The sequence below is a fragment of the Mus musculus genome, chromosome 19 (genome assembly GCF_000001635.26).
Source record: "Mus musculus strain C57BL/6J chromosome 19, GRCm38.p6 C57BL/6J".
In the NCBI taxonomy this organism is placed as follows: Eukaryota; Metazoa; Chordata; class Mammalia; order Rodentia; family Muridae; genus Mus; species Mus musculus.
The window spans coordinates 3,722,501-3,747,500 of record NC_000085.6 but is presented as its reverse complement, the minus strand read 5'-3'; the positions used below and the strand labels follow the sequence as shown (position 1 = coordinate 3,747,500).

At 44.9% G+C, this 25,000-nt stretch overlaps 1 long non-coding RNA gene and 1 pseudogene across 2 annotated transcripts in view; both read left to right on the top strand.

The window, feature by feature from the left end:
* The first annotated feature begins 3,071 nt into the window (after positions 1-3,071).
* The window catches only part of Gm36787, a 31,773-nt gene continuing 9,844 nt past the window's right edge, over positions 3,072-25,000 (top strand). The window contains exons 1-3 of one of the 2 annotated variants that reach the window (XR_388282.3): positions 3,072-4,668; positions 21,104-21,289; positions 24,821-24,855. This is a non-coding gene — a long non-coding RNA (predicted gene, 36787). Of the gene's footprint in view, positions 4,669-21,103; positions 21,290-24,820; positions 24,856-25,000 lie in introns of those variants that run through there. The other variant, XR_003952877.1, reaches the window with a different exon arrangement.
* Gm2141 (predicted gene 2141) lies at positions 16,454-17,069 on the top strand (annotated as a pseudogene).

The following is a 25,000-nucleotide window of genomic DNA, read 5'->3' as shown; positions in this document are numbered from 1 at the left end:
CCTCTCCTGAGTCAGAACGTGGGGGAGTGCTCACGTTGTGGGTCTTTCAATAATGACTTTGCTGTAACAGCAAAAGGCAAAGGAAAGGCTTACTTGGGGTTTGTGCTTGCAGAGGGTTGGACACCATGATGGTGGAGCTGAGGGAGCGGGAGATGGGAGAACAGCTGACAACTCATATCCTCGACCACAAACAGGAAGGAGAGAGAGACAGAGAGACAGAGACAGAGACACAGAGAGACAGAGAACCTCCTCATCCTCCCCAAGTGGACACCAAGTGGGAACCAAATATTCAAGTGCTGGAGACTTACGGGGTCCTTCTCATGCAGACTGCTGCCGTTCCATGCCGATTTAACCAGTCGCTGAATGTTTTGCCAAGGGTGGCTTTGAATTTGTTTGTTTGTTTGTGAGACAAGATTACTGTGTTGACCCAGAACTTACTATGTAGAACAGGCTGGACTCAAACTCATGACTCCTCTGCCTGTATCCCATGGTGCTTTGAATGTTGGGAGCTATTAAGACAACTCTTGATCTCTGAATTGGACCTCTCCCCCTGAGAAGAAAAGGGGGTCAAAAGCGGGCCACCAACACATGGATTCCGAGAACCACGGGATGTTCCAGCCCTAGGTCAACACCAATGTCCTGACCACACCCTGATACCACCAAGTTCCTGCTTCCCCGTGTAGCTGCCAAAAGAAAGAATTTCTATTGTCCCCCTCCCATAAGTACTTCTCCTTTTGCTTGTATTGCCCTACCCCTCCCACTGATAAGTATCTGTACTTCCCCTTTTGCTTGTGCATTTAAACCTTGGACCTTTCTCAATACATTGGGGTCTTGATACAACTTAAGAACGGTTTCCGTGTCGTTACTCGTACAAGACCCTCGTCTCTCTCTACCCCCATTTGGTTATTAGGAGGAGGTCCCCTCGAGATTCTCGAATAACTGGACCTGCTGGACAGGTCACCTAATAGTCTGGGACATTGGAACACCTGACCCCTAGTTGGTGACACTATTTGGTAGGTTTGGCCTTTCTGGATGAAGCAGGTCAGTAGCAGGGTCTTTGAGAGTGAAAAGAAACCCCTGCCTGGTTCTGTTTTGTTTTCTCTGCTTTGTAGTTAAGGTGAAGGATGTGAGCTCTCAACATTTTGCTATGGCTGCTACCACAACTGCTGCTCATGGCCACACCTCCTGCCACATCTCCAGACCATGATGACCCCCTAGCCTTCTGGAACTGTCAGTTCATCAGGTCAAATAAAGGCTTTCCATCTGTGCTGCTTGGATCGTGGCATTTTACCGCGGCAACAGAAATGTTACTAATCCACCTCCCAAATGCTGCAGGACATGCACGCATGTACCACCATGTCTGACTTCCAGCTTAACACCTACACTGCAAGAATCTCTTCTCTGTTAGATGGGCACCAGGCCTCACAGAACCTTCCAGAGAACCACTCGTCCAACCTTAGATACTTGAGCTTGCATGCCTTGTCCCTCCTTCACCTTTTTCTTTCTTTGAGACAACATTTTAATTAGGTAGGCCAGACTGCCCGCTAGGTAGCTGGGATTATAAGCATGCTCTACCTCACATAGCTGAAAATATTCCTCCTCTTAAGCCACCATTTGAGGTTTCTTACTTTCTTTTTTTCTTTCTTTTCATTTTGATTGTTTGTTTGTGACAGGGTTTCATGTAACCCAGGCTGGCCTTGAACTCCTGTCTTCTTGCTTCTACATCTCTGGTGCTGGAATTACAGGCCTGCACCACCAGAACCAGCTTGATCTTAAACCTCAAAGCTCAGAGCTTGGCAAACCATTTCCCAGAATGCTCCTGATCCCTTTGCCGCCTAGCTGTTCTACTTGTAGTAGCATCAGTGGCAGACTGCAAGGGCCAAAGGCTGGTGGGAACCGGGAAGGGGCCTTTCCTCTCTGAGATCTGCCATCCATGTTTCTCGGGGACCATTTCTTTTCTTTTTTTTTTTTTTTAAACACATTTATTTATTACGATATGTAAGTACACTGTAGCTGTCTTCAGACACTCCAGAGGAGCGTCAGATCTCACTATGGATGGTTGTGAGCCACCATGTGGGTGCTGGGGTTTGAACTCAGGACCTCCAGAAGAGCAATCGGCGCTCTTAACCACTGAGCCATCTCTCCAGCCCCCTCAGGGACCATTTCTGTTGGCCTGCAAGTTCCAGGCCAGCCAAGGATACATATTAAGAAGGAAGAAAGGAAGGGAGGGAGGAAGGAAAAAAAAGAAAGAAAGAAAGAAAGAAAGAAAGAAAGAAAGAAAGAAAGAAAGAAAGAAAGAAAGGAAGGAAGGAAGGAAGGAAGGAAGAAAGAAAGAAAGAAAGAAAGAAAGAAAGAAAGCCATAGTTTCCTGTTTTTTTTTTTAATGCCTTGTGATTTTTGCTGGTGTTCAGCACTGGATGGGTTAGTCTGACAATGTGGTGATTATAGAAATCAGATTTCTCCTCCTCCAGAGAGCTTTCTGGGCTTAGTTATTTTCTTGTGTATTTATATATTCATCCATGTGTACTAAAATACATGCAAAATAATATGTATTTTAAAGATTTTTTTCTATTAATTTAGTTTGCATATGTGTCATGGTGAACATGAAACAGTCAGTGAATAACTTTAGGAAGTCAGTCAGTTTTCTTCTTTTGCCATGTGGGTTTCAGGGGTCAAACTCAAATCATGAGGCTTGGAGACAAGCACCTGCCTTTCCGGCTGAGCCATCTCACAGGCCCTATATGGATTTTAGTTGCTCTAGAGTCTCTATGCAATGACCAGCCTGGGAAGCACATTTTGAGCAAAGCCCTGCACCTTTGTAGAACCCTGTGCCCAGGCAGACACCATCTCTTTTTACACTTGATCTTAGCCAAAAGGCCGAGAAGCGATCACCATCTCTTTTTAATTCTCCTTGTATATATAACTGTTTTTGGCGCCTGCCTTAATGTTTAAATTCTGGGCTCTGAAAGGAGAGAGAGAGAGACAGAGACAGAGAGAGAGACAGAGACAGAGAGACAGAGAAAAGAACATTGGCCCTTTAAATCCCCATCTTGTCACTTCAGCTAGGGGGAGGGGCTTGCAACAATGGAGGAGGTGCGCCCTCAATGGCCACCTGCCTCTTTGTCTGCACCTCCAAGGCAAGTCGACTGTCAGAGACCTGAGCCTGCATTCCCGTGTTATTCTACCTGGCTTCGCTGTTTCTGGAGCCTGTGCGCAGCTGCCTGCCCATGGGCTGGGACAGGAGAGGAACAGCCGCTGTCACACCAAGAGCTAGCATTGCCCAAAACAAACTGCCACGCATTGGTCCTCCCCTCCCCCGAGCTTCCAAGCCCTCGATGGACTGGAAAGTTGGGAAATAATTGTAAGAGACAAGATTCTGCCCGTGCAAATTGTCTAGGTGGAGAGGGATCTTGCGGTGCTTCCCACTCAGATATTTTTCCAGAATCTTCTCCGGCAGGATGAGAGACTTACACCGTCTTGTTTAAGCCTGTCTCTGAGCTTTTCATTGTCATAATGTTGTCTTTGCAGAGCCAAAGTTTTCAAATGTGGTGTCTGCTCATCTTTTTTTTTTTTCTGTTAAACTCTGTAATTTGGAGTCAAATCTAAGGATTACTTTTCTATGCCAAGATCATTTTCTTCTAAAAGTTTCATAGTTTTATTTTTATCTTAAGTCTGGGCTCCGTATTTGTTTAATTTTTATGCAAGGCATAGACTGATGCTGACTTTAAGCCCCCCCCCTTCCTCCTCCAGTTGTTTGTGGATGTACAGTTGTTCCAGCATCATTTGTTCAAAGACAATGTTTCTTCACTGACTTGCTCTCTCATCTTTCTTAAACACTAAGTCTGTGAGTGCTGCCTTTCCTCTCCCCCCACCTCATGTGTGTGCGTGCGCGTGTGTGTGTGTGTGTGTGTGTGTGTGTGTGTCTGTTTGTATATGTGTACATATGTGTGTGTATATGTGTGTATATGCATGTGTGTGTGCACGTGCATGTGTTTGCATGTGTGCGGGTGCTTGCGTGTGTGTGTGTGTGTGTGTGTGTGTGTGTGTGTGTTCCTTTGTTGATGCCTACAATACTAACCTTGTGGGATTTTGATGGGGACGGAAGGAACCTGGAACTACACTCAGAGAGGAATCATCCCGTGCAGGTCTTCCAAACTCTTACATGGCACATTTTTCTTTTTAGTTTTGTGTCATTTATCCCATAAACATTTTGTAATTTTCTGCTTAAATCTCCTATACTTATTTTGTTATACTTAAACCTAACTATTTAACATTTAAAAGAGTTATGATAAGTGGTCCTTGTTGTTTGGGGTTTTTGTCTTGTTTTGTTTATGTTTGTTATGATGTGTGTGTGAATGGTGTGTGTATACACCATGGCACTTCTGTGGAGGTCAGAAGACAGAGTCCGAGAATCCGTTTTCTCCTCTCAACATTTGGATTCCAGGTGGAGGGGCTTGGCATCTCTGCGGCCTTTGTGTTTTTTCTCTAAGGCAGAGAAAACCCATGAGAGGAGGAGGGAACCCTGGGAAGGTTCCAGTCTGCAGGAGGAGGAGGAGGAATGAAGCCCAGCCTGGCAGCTGTCCTGAGTTCAGAGCAAGAACCTGGGTGCCTGGAGCCAGGGCAGAGGACCATAAAGAAGACAGATGGAGGGACTTGAGAGACACAGAGGTATGGAGATTATGTTCTGGGAGTCTGTAAGGCAGGGCTGCAATGAACTGAATATCAGTCTATGCTCACGTGTGGAGGACATGCCATGCTAGGGAGGACCACTTGGAGGGATCAATCAAGCCAGTCACAGAAATTAGTCTCTTCACCAGCAGCAGAGGGCAGATGTGGAGACCACTGAGGACAGTACTCAGAAGGTTCTGCTTCAGTAGCAGGCAAACTAGCCACAGACTAAACATCAGTCTGCTTCTACCCTGGAAAGCAAATCCAAGAGGCCAACTGTTCCCAAAGAATGCAACTCTGTCCCAGAACAAAGTTCAGAATATTTATATGAATACTAGAATAGCACATAACAAAGTAAAATTATTGGGCTGGTGAGATGGCTCAGTGGGTAAGAGCACCCGACTGCTCTTCCGAAGTTCAAATCCCAGCAACCACATGGTGGCTCACAACCATCTGTAACATGATCTGACGCCCTCTTCTGGAGTGTCTGAAGACAGCTACAGTGTACTTACATATAATAAATAAATAAATCTTTAAAAAAAAAAAGTAAAATTATTTTAAAATCTAGCAAAAAAAAAAAAGATACATGGCAGGAAAAAATGTTGTCAGGCGTTCAAAGAAGCAAAAAAACCTGACTCATAACTGAAACTGAAATGACAGACTAATTAAACAGTGATTAGAATAGTTATAGAAACTGTAGTATACACACTAAGAAAGAAACATTGTTAAATGCTAAGTAGGGACATGTGAAATCCTTTTAAACATTTTAGTTGAAGTCAGGCAGTGGTGGCGCATGCCTTTAATCCCAGTGTTCCAGAAGTAGAGGCTGGCAAATGTCTGTGAGTTCAAGGCCAGCCTGGTCTACAGAGCAAGTTGCAGGACAGCCAGGGCTATACAGAGAAACCCTGTCTCAAAAAACAAACCCAAACAAACAAACAAATCTCTTTGTTGAAACTACAGTGCCTGAAAGAAAAATGTCTTAGATAGGCTTAGCCCCAGATTACACTTGGAAGGAACAGATTACCAACTAGTGGGTCACAGGAAAGCCTTCAGGCAGGAAGAAATATGTACCAGAAAAAGCCAGCGAGCCCCAAAGAAGGCCTGGAGATGTTAACAGTGGGTAAATATATGCGTATTTTTCCTTTGATCTCTTTTTAAGGTCACTCGGTGTCTAAACCATAGGAGTAAGAATATTGGCTTCACTTCCATTCTCCCTCCCCTGCCACTTTAATCCTGTGCCACATGCCTAACTCTTCCAGGCTGCACAAGACCCCAAGGCACCGCTCTCCCCTATGAGGCCACTGCAGTGCCATTTACAAATTTTCCCAAGGACAGGTAGAAATGCATGCTAGTGGGGAAGGAACCATTCCTGGAGGGCCACTCACAGAACTGTAGCTGAGAATTTCACAATAAAAGCCCCTTCAAGGCTGGAGAGATGGGTCAGCAGTTAAGAGCACTGACTGCTCTTTTAGAGTTCACAACCATAACTCCCAACCATCTGTAATGGGATCTGACGCCCTCTTCTGGTGTGTCTGAAGACAGCTACAGTGTGCTCACATACATTTTTTTAAGCCCCTTAAATTCTTCCTTGACTAAGGGAATTCAGTAATATCTATTGTAGAGGTGACCGTGGGCTGAGCTGGTGGAGCTAGTCTTTGTTCCCAGCATGCTGAGGACAGAGGCAGGAGGATCTCTATGAGTTCCAGGCCAGTTTGGTCTAAATAGTGAGACCCTGTTTCAAAAAACAAAAATGAACAAACAAAAACAAAGAAAACCTATTAGGGTCCCCTCGGGGCTTTTTGCTGGTTTTGTTTGTTTGCATGTTTGGTGACCCATTGGGGTTCATCAGGGCTGCTTACAGAAGCATGGGTGACAGGCCACGGCTGCACTTTAAAATTATTTCATTACAGAGCTGATAAACTCTCAATCTCAAATATTTTTCCCCTCAAACCCCTCAGATGCTGTTTTCAATTTTGTTTTTGTTTTCTCCCACTCTCTGTTTACACACAGCTCATTCTCTGTGGTCAGTTGTGCTGAGGAAGCGAAAGGTGCCCACACCTGCCTGGGGTAAAAGGTTTTCTAGGCCAGAAACCTGAGTGGGTAGGAAGCTCTTTCCTCCTCCTCTTCTTCTTCTTCCTCCTCCTCTTCTTCCTCCTCTTTTTCTTCCTCCTCTTCCTCTTCCCTTTCCCCTTCTTCCTCTTCCTCCTCCTCTTCCTCTTCCTCCTCCTCTTCCTCTTCCTCCTCCTCTTCTTCCTCCTCCTCTTCCTCCTCTCCCTCCTCCTCTTCTTCCTCCTCTTCCTCCTCCTCTTCTTCCTCCTCTTCCTCCTCCTTCTTCCTCTTCCTCCTTCTCCTCTTCCTCCTCCTCCTCTTTCTTTTTCATTTTGTTATTTTTTGGAGACAGGTTTCTCTGTGTGGCTCTTGTCCTGGAACTCACTCTGTAGACCAGGCTGGCCTCACAGTTGCTGATCCTCTGACTCTCTCTCCTGAGTGCTGAGATTAAAGGTGTTCGCCACCATGCCCAGGGGCAAGAAGCTCTTCAAAAGCTGTCTAGTCTAACCTGACCCCAAGTGGATGGGGGAACTGACCTGGGATCCTTTGTAAGAACAAAAGGCGTTCCTAGGGCTGGGCAACGGCTCAGCAGTCACAAGCACTAGTGCAATTGTGTAGAGCTCCAGCTTGAGTTCCAGCACCCACATGACAGCTCACAACACTCTCTGACCCCAGTCCAGTGGCCACAGTGCCCTCGTTCAGTGTACACACGTGGTACACTGACACATGTGCAGTCAGAGCACACACACACACATAAAAATAAAGGTTAAAAACATTTTTAAGTGCTCTTCAACCCTGAACCACCTCTTTCCAGCCAACATATGTTGTATTTTTTTTTTTTTTACATTCTGTTTCTGAGACAGGTCTCTCGATGAAGCAGGAGCCTGACAATTCAAGTAGACCAGCCGGTGGGAAAGCCCCGATAACCATGTGTCTTTGCTTCCCCAGGCCGGAAGTTATAGGCCTTCACTGTCTGTCATGCCTGGCTTTTTTTTCATGGGTTTTGCGGAGTCAAACTCTACTCATGCTTTACCAAATGAGCCATCTCTTCAGCTCCAAGAAATGTCTTTTGGATCCGATGTTGCGATGCCCCATGAGGAAGCACAAGAGAATGCCTCCCAGGTCTAAGTGGCCTGCTCATAGGCCTATTTCTCTGACCAATCATATTCTGGTCTCTAGTGATCATCCCACGCCTCCTCCCATCCTCCCAGACAGGGTTTCTCTGCTTAGCCCTGGCTGTCCTGCAACTAGCTCTGCAGACCAGGCTGTCCTGCAACTAGCTCTGCAGACCAGGCTGGCCTAGCAACTAGCTCTGCAGACCAGGCTGTCCTAGCAACTAGCTCTGCAGACCAGGCTGTCCTGCAACTAGCTCTGTAGACCAGGCTGGCCTAGCAACTAGCTCTGTAGACCAGGCTGTCCTGCAACTAGCTCTGCAGACCAGGCTGGCCTAGCAACTAGCTCTGTAGACCAGGCTGTCCTGCAACTAGCTCTGCAGACCAGGCTGGCCTAGCAACTAGCTCTGTAGACCAGGCTGTCCTGCAACTAGCTCTGCAGACCAGGCTGGCCTAGCAACTAGCTCTGTAGACCAGGCTGTCCTGCAACTAGCTCTGCAGACCAGGCTGGCCTAGCAACTAGCTCTGTAGACCAGGCTGTCCTGCAACTAGCTCTGCAGACCAGGCTGGCCTAGCAACTAGCTCTGTAGACCAGGCTGTCCTGCAACTAGCTCTGCAGACCAGGCTGGCCTAGCAACTAGCTCTGTAGACCAGGCTGTCCTGCAACTAGCTCTGTAGACCAGGCTGGCCTAGCAACTAGCTCTGTAGACCAGGCTGTCCTGCAACTAGCTCTGCAGACCAGGCTGGCCTAGCAACTAGCTCTGTAGACCAGGCTGTCCTGCAACTAGCTCTGTAGACCAGGCTGGCCTAGCAACTAGCTCTGTAGACCAGGCTGGCCTCAAACTCTCAGAGATCAATCTGACTCTGCCTCCTCACTACAAGGATTAAAGGCGTGAGCCACCATCTGCCTGGCAATCACCCCAAGTCTTATGGCTTGTGTTTTAGACCAATCACAGCCTTGTCACCGGCTAGTGACCCCCTCCCCCACATCCACATGCTCCTCCTTCAGCCGCAGTGGAAATGGTTCATCCAGCCTTTTAATTATCAGTGTTTGGAACAGTTTCAAACAGCCCTAGCATGGTGTGTGCTTCAGTAACCAGGACAGTCAGCTGAAGTCATTCGGACACTTGTGTCAGTGTTCACAGGGCACTCAGGATGGCTGGTCCGGGCATCCTGGGAGTCTGGCTGACTAGTAGACAGTCTTTGCCCAAGGATGCTCAGACAGCAAGGCAGAGACCAAGGGATGCTAATTAAAGAACCAGATTGCCCCAGCTCCAGTGTCTTTGCTTACTCATGGGAAAATGAGCCACAGAAGAGATGCTTAAAGGATAAACAGAAACAGCTTATCATTAACGAAAAGGTGGTTATAACAATTTTAACAAGATTTTAGCATGCTTCTACCTGCCCTGAGCCCAGGGAGAGGTGCAGTTCCCCATATGACCCCAGGTTAATAAACTTCTTTTCCTAACTTTTTTTTCTTCTTTTTAAAATTATGCCTTTTTTTGAGATTATAGTACAATTATATCATCCCACTCCTCCCTCTCCTCCAATCTACTCTTCTTCTCTCTCAAATTCATGGCCAGTTTATTTTTAAGGTTTTATTTATTTATTTTATGTATATGAATGCCTACATGCCAAAAGAGAGCATCAGATCCCATTAGAGATGGTTGTGAATCACCATATGGCTGCTGGGAATTGAGCTCTGGACCTCTGAAAGAGCAGCCAGTGCACTTAACCTCAGAGCCATCTCTTCAGCCTCCTCATGGCCACTTTTTAATAATTATTAGGGGAGGGTGTGTGTATGTGTTCCTACCTCGTCTGTATAAAGTTAGTTGTATGTGTGTCTCCAGGGCTGACCATTTGGTAGTGGATAGCCAGTTGATGTGCTCTATCCATACAGGACTAGTTCTCCCATTCTCAGCAGTTTTAGTTGCCCATAGTTCTTAGTCTGGGTTTAAGGTCTTATGACCTTTCCCCCTCCACATTTGTAGAAGTTAGGCTCTGATTTTTTTCCTCCTGTCCCCATTCCCCCAGAAATAAAACTCAGACTCAAAATGTATTTACAAATACCTTGGCCATATAGCTAGGCTCTTCTCTGACTAGATATAACTTAAAATATCCCATTCATTCCAGCTTACATTCTGCCATGTGGCTGGTTGCCTGTGCTCAGGTACCATGTGTCCTTCTTCTCACATCTTCCTGGGCAAGGAATTGTTGAGGCTTGGTCTTTTGCTATGTGTTATAATGCTGATACTGGCCCCCAAGATCTGGTTGCCTCAGGGACGAGAGAACCCTCACATACACCAAGTGATGCTATGTGACCTTATTCTTTAATTTAAAACCATTGGTTGAATAAAGATGTCTACAGCCGGGCTGGTGAGATGGCTCAGTGGGTAAGAGCACCCGACTGCTCTTCCGAAGGTCTGAAGTTCAAATCCCAGCAACCACATGGTGGCTCACAACCATCTGTAACAAGATCTGATCTGACGCCCTCTTCTGGAGTGTCTGAAGACAGCTACAGTGTACTTACATGTAATAAATAAATAAATCTTTAAAAAAAAAAGATGTCTACAGCCTATATAGCTGGGCAGAAGAGAGGTAGCTGGAGTTTCAGTTCCCTGGTTTGCAGTCTGAGGAGGTCTACAAGGGAGGAGAATGGAGAGAGGAGCCAATGCCATGTGGTAAGGGAAGGTGAGAATCAGCCATGAGGGCTGGCCAGTTGGAGTAAGAGTGGCCCAGGCAGAAAATGGTAAGTTATATCTCAGGATGATTGTCAGAGAAGTAGACATAACAGCATAGAGGGTAGATATCTGCCCAGCTCTTGTGCTGTCTAAGGCTTAGCATAAATATAAAATGTTTGTGTCTTTTATCTGGGAACTGAATGAGCTAAGATGGGGTAGAAACCCTTGATTGATACTAAATATTTACCACACACACACATTCGCATGTCTACTGGGGGCATCCTTGTTCAGGTCTTCTTTAGACAGTTATGAAGAGGCTTCAAGGGAGTAGTCTCCCTAACATTTCCTGTTTGTTTGAGACAGGGTATCTCTATGTAGCCTTGCTATCCTGGAACTCACTATGTAGATCAGGCTAGCCCTCAAACTCACAGAGGTCCACCTGCCTGACATTTCTAGGAAATATAATCTCACAGCAAACTTTCTGTTTCTTCCGCTCCTACAATCTTTCCACCCCTCTTCACAATGATCCTTGAGCCTGAAGCGCAGGGTTGGGATTACAGATGTATTAGTCGAGACTGGCGTGCACAGCTCTGCACTTTTATCATTCATGTTTTTCTGTAAGGGACTCTGTTTCAAAGGCAGTGATTACATTTATCTGTGGCTTCAAGACAAATACTTCAACTGTTGTGAGGGTTTATGCTGATCTAGTAAAATGGTGGCTTGTAGGTTCTCCTCCAAGATCCATGACTTCACTAACCCTGGGTAGCTGGCTAGGATCCAGTTCCAGGCATGATGTCCCTCTTGTGTGAACTTTGAGTTCAGTTGGATCTCTGAGTGGCGGTGCCTTTAACCTCAGCACTCGGGAAGCAGAGGCAGATAGATTTCTGTGAGATTGAGGCTAGCCTGGTGTACAGAGTTCCAGGACAGCCAGGGCCACACAGAGAAAGCCCGTCTTTGTACCATGCTGGTCATGTTTTGGTTTCCAGATGGCACAACTGGGTACGACATTAGTTTCTTCTCTCCTTTGGAGCTTACGTGGCGCTTTCTGATATCATAAAAACTAACCCTCTGGGAGGAAGAAGTTTTCAGGTCGATCTAGCTTAGATCCTCCAGACCTTGTGTCAGAAGGACATAGTGACCTCAGCAATAAGAACTTACTTTCAGCCGGGCGGTGGTGGCGCACGCCTTTAATCCTAGCACTTGGAAGGCAGAGACAAGCGGATTTCTGAGTTCGAGGCCAGCCTGGTCTACAAAGTGAGTTCCAGGACAGCCAAGACTACAGAAAAACCCTGTCTCGAAAAAACCAAAAAAAAAACCAAAACAAACAAACAAACAAACAAAAAAAGAACTTACCTTCAACCTCGAGGAGGCACCCAGAGCAACAGCAATGGCCTATCTATCATGTTTGAGAGTCCCGTGAACAAAGCAGACCAACAACTTAAAAGAGTGATTCTCATGCCTGGTGTTGGGGTTTTTTAGATAGTCTATGGATCTTGGGGGAAGCACTGGCAGCCTTCTTCTATTTTTAAACAATTTAAAATTTTTGTGCTCACATACTCTTCTGTGTTAGATCGCTTGGAGCTAGAGTTCCAAGCAGTTGTGAGCTGCCTGGTGTAGGTGCTGGGGACAGAGCGCAGACCCTGGAAAAGTAGCAAGAGGCCTAAAGAACTGATCCATCTTTCCAACCCCATTAGGAAAATTATTATCATAATTATTTATTAGTTAATATATTGAGACAGGATCTCAATATGTAGCCCTGGTTGGCCTGGAACTTGTTATGTAGACAGACTAACCTTGAACTCACAGAGATCTGCCTGCCTCTGTCTCACAAGTGCTGGGACTAAAATGGTGTGTTATCATGATTGGCCTATTTATTTTTTAAAATAGTGTGGGTGTGTATGTGTCTGAGTGTGTGTACTGAGTTTATATGTACCATGCAAGTGTGTGTGCTTGTTGAAGCCAGAAGAGGGCATTATGTCCCTGAACTTGGAGTTAGAGGCAGTTGTGAGTAGCCAGATATAGGTTCTGGGAATTCAACTTAGGTCCTCTGCATGAAAAGCAAGTGCTATTAACCACGGAGCCCTCTCTCTGGCTCCTTTATTCTGGTTTTTCAAATAGTGGAGGTGTGTTGGTGGGTGAAAGACCACACTTGCATGAAGACCAGGGAGGAAGAAATGGAAACACGATTGTAACACTCTGACAGCAACCTTTGAAGGTAGACTCTGGTGGATTTAAAGGTGGATACTGGAAAGCAAGCACTGAGATGAACCCTAAGAGCGTTATCTCATCACCTAACTATGGAGATGAAATGAATTCTGAAAAGTACTTGATGTAAAAAAATGGAGTAAAAAGGGAACAAAGAATAAATGAGACAAATAAAGCACAAATGGTAACATGTGTAGGGCTGGGGAGATGGCTCAGTGGGTAAAAGCACGTGTTGTATAAGTGTGAGGACCTGAGTTCAAGTCTCCAGGACCCAGGGAAAAAGCAGGGCATGGCCACATGCATGTCTATAACACAGTGCTGTGGAGATTAGACAAGAGGCTCCCTGAAGCTTGCTGGCCTTCAGGTTAGCTCTGGGTTCAGTGAGAGACGCTGTCCCAAGAGAATATGGAAAGACTGATAGAGCAGGACACCCAGTTCTTGCATGAGCTGTGGCTGTGCACCTGCACACACACACACATATACAAGACACACGTACACAACCTAAGCTGACATATGAATAATCACATCGAAACTCAGTTATGCGAACATCACAATGAAAAGACTGTATTAGCATAGGTGGCAGAGGAGATCATGAACCCAGTCCCCGCTGGTGGCTCCTAGGAGTGGGAATGTCAGTTTTCTTCAGGGATTGGGGCCCTGATAGGCTGCCATGCTCATACACATGGTCCTGCACCCATGCACACACACATGGCACTAAATGTGCCCAGTGGCTATCTGAAAACAGAGACACACACATGAATTTGCATGAGGGAGGGGTGGTGGTTAGGTAATGAAGGAGGAACTGGAGAGGAGGGAACAGATCCTACGCATGAGAGAGTATTAAACCTCAACAAAAACAAAAACAAGGGCTGAAGAGATGGCTCAGCCATTAAGAGCACTGGTTACACTTCCAGAGGACTGTAAATCAAGTTTGATTCCTAATACATAGTGGCTCATAGCCACCGATAAATTCCAGGGGATCTGATACACTCTCAGACACCATGCGGTGCACAGATAATGCATACAAACAAACCATTGTACACATAAAATAAAACTTTAAAAAATGACGCCTTGAGCCAGGCATACAGCTCAGTGTTGGGGCATTTATTCACCATGGCTGACACCCTAGGTTCATTTCTACCAGTGGGGTGGGGTGGGGGTAGTAGTGAATATAATTAATCATTTGGGGAGAGGGGCTGTTTATTTTTGTTTGTTTCCTTTTGTTTATGTTGTTTAAGACTGGGCCTTACTATCTATCTTCGGCTGGCCTGGAACTCACTATGTAGACCAAACTGTCCTTAAAGTGAGTTTTTCGTGTGTTTGGTTGATTGGTTTATGTTTTTGAGACAGGGTTTCTCTGTATATCTCTGGCTGTCCTGAAACTCACTCTGTAGACCAGGCTATCCTCCAGTGCAGTCACCTGCCTCTGCCTCCCAAGTGCTAGGATTGAAGGTGTGTGGATAACCACCTGGTAGAATGAAGTACATTTTTTAAAGTGACATACCAGGGCTAGAGAAGTAACTTACTGGTTAAGAACATTGGCTGTTCTTGCAGTGAACTGGATTTGACTCCCAAACAAGGTAGCTCAGAAATATCTGAAATCCTAGCTCCAGAGGATCCAATGCCTTTTTCTGGCCTCTGAAGGCACTGCATGCAAATGATACTAAGCACACATTTGAGCAAAGTACTGATACACATAAAATAGAAGTCAATACATGTTTTCAGAATACCTAACAGTATACTATGTGAGAAGTGAACTTTAAGCAGGGCAGTGGTGGTGCACACCTTTAATCCCAGCACTTGGGAGGCAAAGACAGGGGTTTCTCTGAGTTTGAAGCTAGCCTGCTCTACACAGTGAGTTCTGGGACAGCCAGGGCTATATAAAACAAAACAAACAAACAAACCAACAAATAAAACCCTTGTCTCAAAAAACAAATATACAAATAGAAATAGACTTTAAATATGAAAACCCAAATTAATTAAAGAAGAAATGGAAAAAGAACAAACCATACTAGCACTAATATCTCCCATGGCTATTTTGATATTGTACCAAGTGCATATTAAGTCAGGTATGAAAATGGTTGATTTATTGAGAAGATATGATACACAGTTATAGCTGTATATGTGTAGCTGGGTATGGCACACATTCTGTCATTCCAGCACTCAGGAAGAAGTCAGAGAGACAGATCTCTGTGAGTTCCAGGACAGCCAGGGTTACATGGTTAGACCCTATCTTTAAAAACACAGGGGCTGCCGGGCAGTGGTGGCGCATGCCTTTAATCCCAGCGCTTGGGAGGCAGAGGCAGGTGGATTTCTGAGTTCTAGGCTAGCCTGGTCTACAAAGTGAGTTCCAGGACAGCCAGGGCTAAACAGAGAAACCCTGTCTCAAAAAACCAAAACCAACCAACCAAACAAAAATGCAGGGGCTGAGAGACCAAGATGGCAGCTGGGAGATTCTCCACTGTCCTCAGAAATGTCTGCACAGAGAAACCAGTGCTGTGGCGTCCGTCACCACTGGGAACCTCACTATAATTATGCCCTAACTTAGCTTCTAACCAAGTAGGCCACCATAAGCGAACCGGCCACACCCCACAATTACTCAGTGCTTATGAGAGATAATAGGAACATGCCTGATGTGGCCAGCCACCCCCAGGACCCTCAGGGCCCAAACCTGGAATGGCTGAAGAACCTGTGAATACTCCCACAGATGAAAGAGACCCAGCCCCTGTTGTTGTCCCAATAAACATAAACATATGGAAACCAACTTGTGTGTGTGTGTGTGTATGTGTGTGTGTGTGGTCAGCTGTCTGCTTGCTTCCCTCTGTGGTGTTTCTGTAAGCCAGACCCAGGCAGGTGATGCATAGTTGGAGATGAATAGGCTCCACAAGACTCCAGTCAAAGAATGCCAGAAGTATTACAGCTCTTGAAAGAGAACTAAAGAGGTTTGGGTCTCCTGCGCTGGACAGGTAGCCTGGGTCCTGGGTCTCTTGATAGCTGCAGAGGCAGGTCTAATATATGCCTCTGCAGGCATCGAGAGCCAGGCCAGCCAGGCAGGTCCAAGATCCAGCAGGGAAGGCTTCAGGAGAGAGAACTCGTCCCCAAGTGTTACAGTTCAGGAACTACAGCCATGTGTGCTTTATTCCATGTAGGCAGGGGCTTTATGAACCTTGGGGAGTGGGATGGGATTGAGGTAGGGTTACATGTTTTCTATTGGCTGAGTTTGAGATGTTAGTGATGCTCTATTTGCATGGGGAAGGACTCCAGGCTACATTCCTTTGACTGCCTGTCTGTGGTCCTCTCAGTTGGGTGTTGTGGTTATGTGTTCCGGAGCAGGTACAGAGACGGGTAGAAAGCTGCTCTACTGTGGCTGGCCTCAAGTCTCTGAGATTCCTGGGGTTTGAGCTCACTCAACCTTACCAGTTCTTGTGTCTATCTGGTAGCACAGCCCACTTGCCCTACGTGTGATAGTGTGTGTGTGTGTGTGTGTGTGTGTGTGTATGCTGAGGATATGGCTCAGTGGTTAAGAAAATGTACTTCTCTTTCTGAGAACCTAAGTTTGCTTTCTAGCACCCACATCAGATGGCTCATAACTGCCTGTCACCACAGCTCCAAGGGATCAAACACTTCTGGCCTCCACAGACACACATGCATTTACACCCCACACTCAGACAACTGCACACATACGATTAAAAATAGTAAAAAGAAGTAAAAATACAAGTATTGAAAACACTAGGTGAGCTCTTCCTGTAAGCAGCCAGAGGTGACCTGCGAAGATGGTTCCCTACTCTCTTGACCCAGAAAACCCCACAAAATCATGCAAATCAAGAGGTTCAAACCTTCCTGTTCACTTTAAGATCACCTGGGAAACTGCCCAGACCATCAAGAGTATGCATATGCGCAAAGCCACCAAGTATCTGAAGGATATCACTGTAAAGAGGCAATGTGTGCCATTCCAGCAATATAATGGTGGAGTCGGTAGGTGTGCCCAGGTCAAACAGTGGGGCTGGACACAGGGACAATGGCCAAAAAAGAGTGCTGAAATTTTGCTGCACTTGCTTAAAAATGCTGAACTTAAGGGTTTAGATGTAGATTCTCTAGTCACTGAGCACATCCAGGTAAACAAGGGACCTAAGATGTGCTGACGAACCTACAGAGCTCATGGTCGGATTAACCCACACATGAGCTCCCCCTGCCACAGTGAGACGATCCTCACTGAGAAGGAACAGATCGTTCCAAAGCCAGAAGAGGAGCTTGCACAGAAGGAAAAGATATCCCAGAAGAAACTGAAGAAACAAAAGCTCATGGCACAGGAATAAACTAAATGTAGCATAAAATAAATGCAGATAAAGTAAAAAAAAAAAAAAAAAAAAAAAAAAAAAAAGAAAAGACTAGGATAAGAAATGAATAACCATGATTTTAGCAGAAGAGGTAACATACCCATCTCATTAACAAATGAAACAGCTGTCAGAGGCCCAGTGTGGATGAAGAGGTGGCTGCCATTCATAAATAGCTTGATTGAACCAACATCCCTAGAAAATGTTATATATATATATGAAAAATTCAGTTACCAAATGGGACTAGGAGAAATTTTAAAAATATCCATTCTCTAATTACAATGCATTAAACCAGAAATGGAAAAAGAAACACTTCTAGAAATTCTCCAAATATTTGGAGGACAAGTGACATTCCTCTAAGTACTGCATAGTTTAAAACCATCAAGGTAGAAATTAGAAACTGCTGTGTGTGGGTATATATGCCTGTGTGTAATATGTATATGTTTATATGTATACATGTATGTGTATGTATGTGTAAATGTAAATATCTGTGGTGTATGTGTTCATGTGTTTGTGTATGTGTGTACATATGTGTATATATGTGTATGTGTGTTTGTGTGATATGTATACATTTGTATATGTAGAGAGAAAGAAAGAAAGAAAGAAAGAAAGAAAGAAAGAAAGGAAGGAAGGAAGAAAGAAAGATAGATAGATAGATCTAGAAATTTACTGAATAGAGTGGCTTCCAGGCTGTAGTCCATCTAGTCCACCAATAGCTGTCTCCCAATGGAAAATCCAAGAATCCAGTAGTTATGCAGTCCTGAGGCTGGGATGTCTCAGCTGGTCCTCAGTATGTTCTGAAATTTCAAGGAACTAGGCTCTAATGCCAATGAAGGGATGAACCTTGAGAGCAAAGACAAGCAGGCAAAGTTTCCTTTTTCCTTGCTTTTTTATGTAGGCTGCCAGCAGAAGGTGTGGCCCAGATTAAAGGTGGATCTTCCCACCTCAAAAGATATGGATTAAAAGTGGGTCTTCCCACTTCAAATGATTTCATTAAGAAAAATTGGGGCTGGAGAGATGGCTCAGTGGTTAAGAGCACTGGCTGCTCCACTAAAGGAATCAATTCCCAGAACCCACCTGTTAGTTCACAATTGTCTGTAAATCCCATTCCAGGGTATCTGAAACTGTCACACATGAACATATATATGCAGGCTAAACACCAATGCACATAAAACAAAAATTAATAAATCAAACACACTCACACGACAGGGGCTGGAGAGATGGCTCAGTGGTTATGAGCAGCACTGACTGCTCTTCCAGAGGTCTTGAGTTCAATCCCCAGCAACCACTAGATGACTCACAACCATCTGTAACAGGATCTGATGCCCTCTTCTGGCATGCAGGTGTACATGCAGATAGAGCACTTATATGCCTAAAATAAACAAATTAAAAAAAAAAAAAGATTGCAGGTGGTGGTGAAGCATGCCTTTAATCTAGCACTTGTGAGTTCCTGGACAACCAAAGCTACACTGCACGTCCTGACCCCACCCTTGACAAAAAGACAAGTAAAATTCCTCACAGGTGTACCCAGTCACTTGGGTTAATTCTAAATGAGTCAAGTTTACAAACAAAAATAGTCATCACATATACGTATGTGTTCATGTATGTGCATGTATGTTTGTGTGTTTATGTGTGTGTATGTGTGCATATGTTTGCATGTGTATGTATGGGTTTGTATGTGTAAGCAAGAGAACAAACAACTTGGGCTGTTACTCTGGCTCAGTATACAACAGTTTTCTCTTTAAATTACATTTTATTTATTTTAGAAGATGTGGATAGAAGCATGTGTGTGCCACTGCATACTGTGGAGGTCAGAGAAACTTGCAAGAGTCTGTTTTCTCCTTCTACTGTGTAGGTCCTGGGATCAAACTTGGGCTGTCAGGCTCAATGGTGACTGCCTCTACCGGCTGAGCCACCTTGCTAGCTGCCCACAGTGTCCCCCACTGGCCTGGAACTTACCAGGAGGCTAGGCTGGCTGGAAAGCAAACCACAGGGAACCTCATGTCTCCCTCCTCCACCTCCCCACTGGGATAAAAGATGTTTCTCACCATGAGTGGCTTTTATTTATTTATTTGTTTGTTTATTTAGGTTTTTCAAGACAGGGTTTCTCTGTGTAGCCCTGGCTGTCTTGGTACTCACTCTGTAGACCAGGCTGGCCTCAAACTCAGAAATCCACCTGCCTCTGCCTCCCAAGTGCTGGGATTAAAGGCGTGTGCCACCACGCCCCGGCATGGCTTTTATTTTAAAAACATGGGTTCTGGGATTGCAAGGCAAGCACTTTATGGATAGAGCCATCTTCATCCCCTAGACAGCGCTTTGAATAGAATGAAAGTCAATACATTATATACATAGCAACATATGCAAGTGTGAGCTGTAGCCTAAGCTGGATTTAGGGAGAAATTTTAAAGCAGTAACTAAGGATTGAAGAGTAGGTTCAAGATGTGTGTGTAGGGGCGGGGTGGGGGGGGGTGGCGAGATGGCTGAGTGGTTAAGAGAACTCACTGCTCTTCCAAAGGTCCTAAGTTCAATTCCCGGCACTCATATGGCAGCTTACAAACAACTGTCTGATGCTGTCTTCTGGGGTGCTGACAAAAGTACCCATATACATAAATACATAAACACCATATACATAAAAAACAAAACACAAAAACACTTGCTTCTCTTGAACCTTGTGGCACCTCACAAAAAACTGTCACTCCAGCTCCAATGAATCTGATGTCCCTTCTGGCCTCCAAGGGTAACGTTAGTCACGTGCACATGCATACCCATGCCCAATATGCACTTATACATATAAATAGAGCCAGGAGAAAACAGGCGGTGGTGGCGCACGCCTTTAATCCCAGCACTCGGGAGGCAGAGGCAGGCGGATTTCTGAGTTCGAGTCCAGCCTGGTCTACAGAGTGAGTTCCAGGACAGCCAGGGCTACACAGAGAAACCCTGTCTCAAAAAAATCAAAAACCAATAAATAAATATAAATAAATAAATAATAGATACATTAAGCAAAGTGGAGACCACCAGTAATCCCTGTGCTCAGAGGGATGAGGCAGGAGGATCATAAATTAAATTTGGGCTACATGGTAAGAGTCATACTGGGGGCAGCAGAGGGCTCAGGAGATGAGTGTGATGCTGGCCTGGCTTTGGATTCCTGACTACACATAAAAATGCAGTGGGACTGGAGAGAGGGCTCAGCAGTTCAGAGCACTGGCTACTCTTCAGGAAGATCCAGGTTCAGTTCCCAGCACCTACATGGCAGCAGTACCTGGGGATCTATAACCCTCTTCTGACCTCTGAGAGCATCAGGCAAGCAAGTGGTACACAGACAAACATACAGAGAAAACACTCAGACACATAAGGTAAATTAATCAAAAACATTTTTATTGTTTTATTTATTTTTATTTTTTATTATCTTATTTTATTTAAAGCAGGAGAGCAACTCAAGACACATAATCTCTCTCTCTCCTTTCCTCTCTCTCCCTCCCTCCCTCCCTCTCCCTCCCATGCATGCCCTCTTTCTTTCTTTCTTTCTTTCTTTCTTTCTTTCTTTCTTTCTTTCTTTCTTTCTTTCTTTCTTTCTTTCTCTCTCCCTTTCCTCTGTCTCCCTATCTGCCAGGCAATTTCCCTGACATCCTCCTGTGAAACCAGTGAACCCTCCTGAGAGCTGTCCCCAGTAAACCTGCCTTTTTAATACTTTAACTTGGTTTGAGTTGGCTTATTTTATCCATGGTAAAACTTATCAATCAAAATATAAATAAACAAATAAATAATAAGTACATTGTGGGAGCTGGAGAGATGGGTCAGAGATTAAGAGCACAGGCTCCTCTTCCAGAGAACACAGTTCGGTTCTCAGCACTCACACGGCGACTAACAAGCTTTCATAACTCCAGTTCTTGGGGATCGGATCGTATGCATGGGGTTCACAGGCCTATGTGCTGGCAAAACACTTGTACCCCATAAAAGTTTCTATATTTTAAAAATCCACTGAATTTCTATATACAAATGGCAGGCAATGTTATGTGCACGGAGACATGAAACACAGACCTTTTCTGTTCTCTAGGCTAATGGGGCAAGGGGCAAAGGACTCCGTGCTGCATCTCTGTCTGGAAGCTGTGAGGAGGGTGGAGGCAGGCCGACCAGACTCCTGCGCTCTTCCAAGTCTGAAATCAGTAGAAGTGAAGAGATGGCGATGGGGCGCACAATCCTCGGGGCCATGCAGAAGACATGCCCGGGGAGCGGTCTTAAGGTAAGGGGTGCTGAGTTAAGAAAAGGAGATTGTGAAGATGCGCAGAGGACCCAGGTTTGATTCCCAGCACCCACATGGTGACTGGCAACCATTCATAACCCCCAATTCCAGGAAATCCAACAAGCATGCACATGGTGCACATACATCCATGCAGGCAAACATTCATCTACATAAAGTAAAATAAATTTAAAAAAGAAAAGAAAAAAAGGGACCCGTCGGTATCTAGAGACCCCAGTCTGGGTATTCAGGACATATCTGTGTGAACAGAAACTGGAGCTCCAGCCTCCCTCCCACCCCTGCCTTTTTTTTTTTTTTTTTGACAGAATCTAACTTTGTAGCACAGGCTAGCTTTAAATTCACTATGTAGCTCAGGCTAGACTTAAACTGTGACAATCTTCCTGTGTCTGCTTCCTGGATGTTGGGAGTATGTAATTGTAGATTCCTAGATAAAAGGAGACCTGAAAGTCAGGGGCAGTGGCACAAACCTTTCATCCCAGCACTCAGGAGGTAGAAGCCGGTCCGGTATATCTCTGTGAGTTCAAGGGTCAGCCTGCTCTACATAGTGAGTTCCAGGCTAGCCAGGCCATAGTAAAACCTTGTCTCAAAACAAACAATAAAACAAGTTTTTTTTTTTTTAATTTATAGATTCAATATAGTCTGTTGTAAGAAATTGACAAGCTGATTCTAAAATTCATGCAGAGGGGCCGATGAGATGGCTTAGAGGGTAAAGATACTTGCTGCCAAATCCTGGTGACCTATCATCAATCCCTGGAACCCACATAGCAGGAGGAGAGACTGGACTCTTACAAATTGTTCTCTGATTTCCACATGGGTGCTAGTGTGCAAAATCCACAGCATCCACCCACCCCCCATCCTCCGCCCCCCAACCCCCAACACACAAATAAATATGAGAACTCTCAACACTTCTGAACATGTCCTGTTCTTCCAGGGGACCCAAGTTTAACTCCTAGCAACCACATTAGGCAATTCACAGCTACCTAGGACTCCAGCTCTAGGGGATCAAATATCCTCTTCTGGCCTCCAAGGGGAAGCTGCACAAACAGGACATACAGAGAGAGAGATACACACATACACAGAATTTAAAAAAAAAAAAAGTAAATTAGGGGCTGGAGAGATAACTCAGCGCTTGAGAGCACTGGCTGCTCTTCCAGAGGTTGAGTTCAATCCCCATAAACCACATGGGGGCTCAGAACCATCTGGAATGGGATCTGATGCCCTCTACTGGCACACAGGTGTACTGCAGGTAGAACACTCATTTAAATAAGTAAGTAAGTAAATAAATAAATAAAAATTTTAAAGTAAATTAAGGGCTGGAGAGATGGCTCAGCAGTTAAGGGCACTGACTGCTCTTCCAAAGGTCCTGAGTTCAAATTCTAGCAACCACATGGTGGCTCATAACTATCTGTAATGGGAGTCTGAAGACAGTGATAGTGTACTCACATATATAAAATAAATAAATCTTTAAAAAGTAAATTCATTTCATTTAAAATTAGAATTCATGTGGAAATTAAAAAGTGGAAGAGCAAAAAAATGCCCACACTGAGGCAGGGAAAGGAGAGAAAGGCTGTGGAGAGAGTACCCCCAACTCCAGCCACGTCCCAGGCACCACATGGGCACTGGTAGCCCTCACTGGTCCTCCACTCATTCACACCCTCCTGAAGGACCATGGTGCTATGAAAGGTCCCATTTGAGAGCAAAGAAACAAACCAGCCAGGCTGACAGGGAGTTTAGGCTTTTCCTCTTTCTGTGTCTTTCATATTATTATTGTTTGTTTTTTGTTTGTTTCTTGTTTTGTTTGGTTTGGTTTGGTTTTGAGTTTTTTGGTTTTTCAAGACTGGGTTTCTCTGTGTAGCTCTGGCTGTCCTGAAACTCATTCTGTAGACCAGGTTGGTCTTGAACTCATAGTCTCCTGCCTCTGTCTCCCAAGTGCTGGAATTAAAGGTGTGCACCACTCTGCCTGGCTGTTCTTATTTATTTTGACATAACATTCCTTTAAGATTTACTTCCTGCTTGAGTTTTTTGCCCATACACATGGCATGTATGTATATCATGCTCATGCAGTTCCCACAGAGGCCAAAAGATGGCGATAGATCCCATGGAATGGGAGTTATAGCTCTCAAGCCAGCCTGTGGGTGCTGGGACCCTCTTAACTGGGGAGCCATCTCCCAGTCTCACCAATATTTAAGGTGCTTTGTTTGCATCCTCAGCTGTGTGTTCAGGGCCTGCCATAGGCCCGAGGGAACCTCAGGTCATCCGGAAGCTTGGCTCCGCATGCTTTGTTTGGGAACTGTAGACGGAGCTCACATACTATGTTATACGTATCTCTCTGAAAAAGAGGGCTAGAATTTTTTTCTCTTTAGTACTTGAATAATTAAAAAACAAAACAAAACAAAACAAAAAAACCCTTAAAACTTGGGCTAGAGAGATGGCTCAGTGGGTAAAGATGCTCGCTGATAAGAATGAAGATCTGACCAACCCCTGGGATCTAAATGGTAGAAGGATAGACTCTACTCCTGCAAGTTGTCCCCTAACATTGACATGCCTGGTGAGACACAGGTGAGTGCAATAAATAACATAAATATAATTTTAAAGTATTCAAATTTGCCCTCATTCCCCTTTTTCCTTCTCTGCAAACAATTTCTATCTCCCTTCTCCCGAGAGTTCAGAACTCTTGTTCAGAATGCAAGGTGCCTCTTTTCAGGACTCTCCCATTGCTTCAAAGATGTGTCTGTTTATTTAGAAATAGCATCTTACGTAAGTGCATGGCAGATGTGGCCAGTCATCTCTGCTTCCTCTCCTGGAGTGTGGGTTAGACTGTGACTTGCTTTAAGTCCACAAGCCCTAGAGCAAAAGCCCCTCCTACGTTCGCCATGCATTAAGCCTCATGGAAGCTGAGGCGGGCAGCACAGGGTTTTCAGTCCTGACAGGATGACACGACATACTGTCCCAGAGCGATGATTATGCAGCAATGAACGACAGCCATTTTGTATTGTTCTATCGGCAACTTTTCTTTCTTCTCTTTTTACATTTTCTCCCCTCAAGAATGTGTCCTACGGCAAGATGGCTTGGGGCCATAGGCACCCCATGACAAGCCTGGGAACCCCAAGAATCCGAGGGGTGGAAGGAAAAAAGCAGCTCCCCAAAGTTGTTCCCTTCCATACATGTTCTATATGAGGCACACACATACATGTGCCTGCGTGTTCTCCATCTGTCTGTCTGCCGTCTCTGACTCTCTCTCTCTCTCTCTCTCTTGCTCTGTCTTTCACAGATCTACAAATAGAATAAATCTAGTAATTTTTAAAGTCGGTCCGGGGAAATGGCTTGGTGGTGTAGGGCACTTACTGCCCCTACAGAGGACCAGAGTTCAGTTCCCAGCACCCATGTTTGCAGCTCATAAGCACCTGAAACCACAGCTTCAGGTGACCCAGTGCCTCTGGCCTGTGTATACATATGTATGTACATACATACACAAAGTTAATTAAACTTTAAAATAAAAATTATATTTTCCAGCTGGAGAGATGGCTCAGTGGTTAAGAGCACCGACTGCTCTTCCAAAGGTCCTGAGTTCAAATCCCAGCAACCACATGGTGGCTCACAACCATCTGTAATGAGATCTGATGCCCTCTTCTGGTGTATCTGAAGACAGCTACAGTGTATTTACATATAATAATAATAAATAAATCTTTAAAA